The 6,783-nt window shown below is 34.8% G+C and overlaps 1 long non-coding RNA gene across 3 annotated transcripts; it reads left to right on the top strand.

Annotated features, from left to right (window-relative positions):
- Positions 1-4,152: 4,152 nt before the first annotated feature.
- On the top strand, positions 4,153-6,562 carry LOC309487311. 3 transcript variants are annotated; one of them, XR_014201824.1, is made up of 4 exons: positions 4,153-4,325; positions 4,431-4,503; positions 4,814-4,870; positions 5,367-6,562. It is a non-coding gene; the product is annotated as an uncharacterized lncRNA (long non-coding RNA). The 3 variants fall into 3 exon arrangements; XR_014201825.1 differs by having other exon boundaries at positions 4,153-4,503; positions 5,367-5,439; positions 5,518-6,562; XR_014201826.1 differs by having other exon boundaries at positions 4,153-4,503.
- Positions 6,563-6,783: the final 221 nt, after the last annotated feature.

Genomic DNA, 6,783 nt, shown 5'->3' with positions numbered 1-6,783 from the left:
ACTCTGACATTTTCAATTCTCTGTACGAAGCACCAAGAGATGCTCAAATTTACCAAGGTCACTAAGTCGCTCATACAGACAAGACCTGAACAAGAGTGAGAACACACACACACACACACACACACACACACACACACACACACACACACACACACACACACACACACACACACGCATGCATGCACGCACACTTGCAAGCACAGACACACATACACGCACACGCACGTACGCAGACACACAACACATACAGAGAGAGAGAGAGAGAGAGAGAGAGTGAGCAAACCTTAGACACATAGCTGGGAGACAACAACAATTACCTCTCCATTTCTTATTTTTTGAAGGCACTGCATCACAGTCTGAAACATCTGCCTCATAAACACTCACATAAAAATTTAAAGGCCTGTAGAAAAGAATTTAAGGTTGTCTGATCCCCCCTCCCCCTCAACCCAATTTCTCTCTCCTTTATCTTTCTTCACAGTCTAAAAACTTCATTTAACTTCTTTACAATTTTCAAAAGTACCCAGAAATCCCTGATTTTCTCAGGCTACATCCTCAAGTTTCATTACACTTACATGTACATGGCTTCAGACCAAACAGAACCTGTGATGCGAACTTTTGCTTCATCACAAATCAACACATCCCCCGCAGGTGGGTCAAAGCCTTTTGAGATTTAAGAGAATGTTCCATATTCAATTCAAGTTAAGCTCAAAAACACATTTGTTGCATGACGTCAATCACCAAATAAAAGAATTTGTCCCTTATGTCATGGTTACAGCAAGACATTTACAATGGAAGTAAACGGTGCCAACATTCAGAGATATGCCAAAATGTGAAGCTCATACACTAAGCTCTTACATTAATTCTGCTATAAAACATTATTTGACCTTATTTGAGTTGCCTAAATCATCATATTTGAAGCCAGAATGCCGTTCTAGGGGAGTGATTTTTGTTATTTTAAGTTATTTGTCACTGACATAATATCTGGAGATATGCGTCTACATTACTCTCAAGTCTCCAAAAGTATAAACACTTTTTAAATGCACTGAACACGGAACTTTGCATAAGACACAACAATCTGACATAAAGTCACATGTTTGCCATTTCAACACTTCAATCTTTTTCAGTTTACTGTTTTTTGTGAGCATATTTTTGTTTAGTCTAATGTAAATATATCTGCTGTGCATATGTTGCACTGACTTGTTTGGTAAAAAAAAAAAAAAAAAATGTTTCAACAGCACGTGTGTGTATCTTCAAATATTTCTGTGCATGTGAACAATCTGAAGAATTTTCTACAATTTGAACTATTTTAGTATTATGGCAAAGCATACTAAAGATGAGAGTGCTCAACAGTGTGTAATTGGTTAGACAAAAATTAGGTAATATGAATGAAGTGTGTGCCATTTTGTGCAAAAGTTTGATTTTGATAATGCTATATTTTGGTAGCAGTGCTTTATTTAGCAGGATATACAGTATTAGGTATTTTGCAGTTTGAGTGTGTGGTTTTGTGAATTGTGATAAGTATTTTGATAAAGCCAGCCTAGTTTGAAAAATTGTGTGTTAGCAATTGGAAAAAACTGTATGCACCTGTTGTCAGGAAAAAGAGTAGCAGATGGTTTCTGGCTGGTTATTGTCATCAAACATTATTAATGTATGCAGACAACAGGAAGGAGATATGTGTTCCGCTTATTTAAGACAACATCTTAACAAAGTCATAGGGGTTTGGAACAAAATGAGGGTGAGCTATGATGACAGAATTGTCATTTTTGTGCACTATAAATGTAAGTCTTAAATCAAGCTTTAAACAGCATGTATTTTAACATTTATTACCTTGCCTCATTTAATTGCCTTGAATTTTTAAATAAATAATTGGAAAAAAAATGCGAAGTAGAATTAAAATGAACATTCAACACTATTCAATCTTGGGTTATTTTTTTCTACCCAAATCCTGGGTTGAGCCTATATTCGGGGTAATTCTCCAAATGTTCCAGTGTTTGGGTAGTTCTCGTCGTAATTCTCGTCGCTTGATAAACTTATGGTTGAGCCACTGTAGTCACTTGGACTATTTTAAACATTGTCTTTACTAACTTTCTGGGCCGGCAAGATTAAATTACAGAGAAGCCTATGGAGGAGTGAGACTGTAAGGGTGGATTTCCTGCAGCGGTTCAGTCTGCAAGACTGCCGAATGACTAAAGAAAAGTTGTCAGCAAGATGGTAGAAAACTGTACATTTCTTGTCTATTCCACCCACTGCTACTTATACCAACGACGGAAATAAACACAGTTACAATAGCTAATATGTGGGAGAGTGTTGCTATAGAGAGTGACAATATTGTATTGCAATATGTAGCACTTCAAAGTCAATACCAAATCAAAATATTTAGCACATTATTTGTAATTGAAAAGGTTTAATGACAAAATAAAGTAGGCCTAAAAATAGATGTATGAGATGATGATAACTTATATCATTAATCTTATCCAGCATGTAAAATGTTACCTGAAAGATAAATAGATATAGAGAGAGACAAAGAAAAGAGGAGGCAAAGGGAGAGAGCCTCAAGAATAAGAAGAGAGCCCCAAGAAAGGGACCCAGAAAAGAACAGAGCCAGAGCATAAAACAGAGACAGAGCAAGAGTTACAATCTTCTTTTATCCTTTCCCTGACCATGTTACTTTAACCCAGACGTGAGATGTTCAAACTGACCAATCAGATAATTCTAACTTCCCCCTTGTACTAAAGGTGTGACAATTCATAGACCCCCAAAGTACACACATTTTGGCCTACAGGCCTAGATCACTATCAGCCCATCTCTGCCTTTAGGAACTCCAAATGGTCCCTTGGTAGAAAAAGGGGGTGGAAAACAGTAAAGCAAATGTCTTGGTTCATTTCAAATATCTTGGATTATTTTCAATCCTACAAGACAGCTCTCAGATTTAATTAAAAATATCTTAATTTGTGCTCCGAAGACGAACGAAAGTCTTACGGGGGTTGGAACAACATGAGGGTGCAATTACTGACAAAATTGTAATTTTTGGGTGAACTAACCCTTTAAGGGAGTACATTTAAAATTAATAAAACATTTATTAAAAATCACGTAATTGCAAAAAGTGTTATTTATTGACTGCTAAGATCCTCAATAAGAAAACCCAAAAATCTTAAAGTTGAAAGGTTTTATTGGAAGCTTTTATAGACACGTACAAATAAACTGTTTGAAATGTGTAGTTCGTTAATATAAATGTTTATCACTACTGTTCAAAAGTTCAGGGTTGGTAAGATTTGTTAATGTTTTTGAAATAAGTATTTTATGCTCACCATGGGCATTAATGTGATCTAAAATACAGAAAAAAAAATAATATTGTGAAATAATATTACAAATGAATATAACTGTTTTATATATTTAAAATATTTTTAAATGTAATTTTCACTGTAAAAACTAAAGGAGCCTCAAATATCCTGTCGGATACTCAAGGAACTTCAAAATGTAATTTAAGTGCCTCAAAGCTCTTTCTCCTATAGTAGGGTTACTGGAGGAGCATTGACATTCTTTGAGGTTCTTGCTGGAACTTATGGGATCCTTTAAGCACTTTGTATTTAGTTCAGAGGTTCTGGAGTCACCTTTTCATTACCATGAGACCTCGAAGTGCTTTGGGGGAAAATAGAGGAACTTGAATGCGATAAAAGGGTTATTGGAAGATCTTTTAACATTTAAGTGGTTCCTGGAAGATCTCTTATGTTAAAGCCAGCATCTGGAGGAACCCAATGGTTCTGTGAGGCCAGAATGAGAATATTATTATCCTATTATTATTATTATAGGCTACTTAAGTTTGATTCAGTATAGCCTACATACCCAGGTGAAAAAAGACGTACTATTAAAAATGTACTTGAGTGTGTTTTTAGTAGGCCTACAATACAAATATACTTTAATGCATTTTTAATACATTTAACAGTAGCCTACGTCTTTTTCACCTGGGTAGCTTACATTTATTTAGTATCTATAGGCCTATTTTGTTGATTAATTTAAACCTTAAACAACAACACTAAATTATAATAATATTAATAAGAATTCATTCATTATTATTGAATAAATAATAGTAATAAAATAATAATTTGTACCTACTTCTTCATAAATTATTATTATTTGAAGAAGAACTAGGAGGAGAAAAGTTTTATTCTGTCACGAAACTGCTGCTATTCCTCTGCTGTCGTCGCTTCAGTGATCCTCGCGCTGCTCGCGCGCAATCAAAGCTCAGCTGATCGACGTCATCGGGTTTGAAAGTAACGGCTCCTCTCATCAAAGCTTCCTCCGTTTGATCGGCTCTCCGTTACAAGGTTTGTAAACTCGCCAAATAAATATAAATACAGAGTCTACTCACTATATATTCAAACACACATATATATAAACTAAATTGATTATACATTACTACTTTTTTACAGTGTTTACCACTCTTTTATTGCACAGTATCTGGTATGAAGGTTTTAGCCGCGATGCTAACTACGTTGATCTAACGTAAGTTAATGAACAAATGGAAATTATTGACTTATTGTCTTAGATTGATTTAGTCATTCAATTCAACATATTCTGTAAAACTGTGTCTTCAAATTGCTGAGATAGCCTAACTAATGTAGCTGATTCCTGCTGTCTCATTGGCGTTTGTTATGAATAACAAAAGCAGGTTAATATAGTTTGGTCTGTTTTTGTTTAGCCTAACTTTACTTACTACAGGTGCCCTCATTCTCTCAAATACCTTTTTAAAGCCATTTACTGGTCAATAAATATTATGTTGTGAATAATCAGCTTTGTTCTTTTGTTTCCACAGAACAACCAGTACATTTATAAAATAATCTGAACATTTCAGAGGCAACATTGAATTACAGTAAGTTACCTATACACCACATGCAAGTACTTTATTACTATGAACTTTCTCTGTGTGAAATTGTATTGTTTGACTGTGTACTTTTTTAATAAGTTATTCTCTGAAAATCTTCCCTCATGCTCTCAAATCTCATTGATGTTACTCAGAAAAATAATATCACAGGTTTGGAGCTAATAATGCTATGCATTTTTTATAGGCTATACCTTAATCATATGCATTTGAATATACGACATTTGAACCCTGAATTATAACTTAAAGTTTAGTCTTTTTCGACAAAAAAAAAAGGAAAAAGCTATTATATGACTTCAGAAGACTTACAACACAACCCATAACACATGAGTTGTGAACTCATTGACTATTTTTAGGATCTTTTCTGGGACATTTTTGGGGCTTAACCATTTTTACATAAATTGTTGCATTGAATTGAACTAGACAAGTGTACATAAGAATAGTTTGAATGAATTACAAAAAAAATGTATGCTTGTGTTTCATGCAGTGATATTGAATGGTGACGGGTTGCATTATGCCTGAGATCTGCTTTCGGGTTCCACAGACAGAAAGTCAAACAGGTTTGGAACGTCACAAGGCTGAGGAAATTATTTAATAACTTTAATAACCTTACTAACAGTAAATTTTGTACTTTGCAGGGATCTCGGTAAGCTGAAATACAAGTTTGATCAAGAATAAAAATCCTCCTGTAGACCTGAAAATCACTGAAGTGCCTGGACCATTCACCAGAAAAGAGGAAAAACAAACAGAAAATGAAGCTGATGCACCTTTTCACTTTTCTAACTCGTTAAGTACCGTACCTCACGTGTCCCTTGTGAAGATTTTATAATTGATTGCATTTTATGTTGCAGCGAGTAAAGGTGCATCACATTTGTGAATTTCGTGAAATTACACAGGCAAAAAGACAAAATTGCTGATCGTGTGGATTCTTATTGAAATGAGTGAATTCACCAGTGAACATTCACAGAACAACAGATAATTTTACTGCACCTTAACTCTGTTAAAATGGAAAATGTTTTCTGCTTGTTGTGACATAAGGAATTCTGTTTCCGGGTCGAAACCTCTTCTTCTACTTTCTCTATCTTGTTTCTAGATATTGAGAATACTCAACAACCATTTATGGGAACTGTTGATTCAAGTCACACATTTAAGCTTTTCAAAAGGCATAGTGTACATTTCAGTCTCCAGTCTCACGGCATCCCAGACTTCAACAATTTTTAACTAACCATCTGAGATTTCGGAATAGAGATAAAGGTTAGGATCCTAATTTTCAGGAATATTACAGCACAATGAGTGTATATTAGCACTGTTTGTTGTTTGTTTTTGGCATCTGATAGAGCTTTTGGACTTGGAAACAGTGACGTCAGACTTAACAAGCGGACTGAAACACATGTTTTAAAATTAAGTGAAGATGGACATTTTTAATTAGTCAAAATTGTAATTTTTTACATTGATTTATTACATGGAACATGTGTTTTCCATGCATTTTGATGAGATGTCTTTTCTTGTGTAGCCTATTGTATACACATGGTTGATTATTCATGTTACTTATGTATTATACAATTTTTTTTGTGTGTGTGTATTCATTGATATTAATCTATTACTAGCTTTTTTTTTCAAGTGCATGGAAGTGTATGTATTAAAATGGATCTAAAATATGTAATAAACAATTCTTATTTTGTATTTGGTTCAGTTTGTTTATTATAATAGAAGTTAATGGTGGTAACCATAGTAACAACCCCTTTTCCACCAACAAGAACCGGGTGCTGGTTCAGAGCTAGAGCTATTGCCAGTTCGGAGTTGGTTCGACTGACGAACCGGTTTGCGTTTCCACCGGCCAGAGAGCCACAACAGAGCTATATCTTACGTCACTGCATACGTATCATGTTGCCCAGCAACGCGCG

Source organism: Leuciscus leuciscus, assembly GCF_965113295.1.
Source record: "Leuciscus leuciscus genome assembly, chromosome: 22".
NCBI lineage: Eukaryota > Metazoa > Chordata > Actinopteri > Cypriniformes > Leuciscidae > Leuciscus > Leuciscus leuciscus.
The sequence above is the reverse complement of the archived record's forward strand: the minus strand, read 5'-3'. Positions and strand labels throughout refer to the sequence as shown.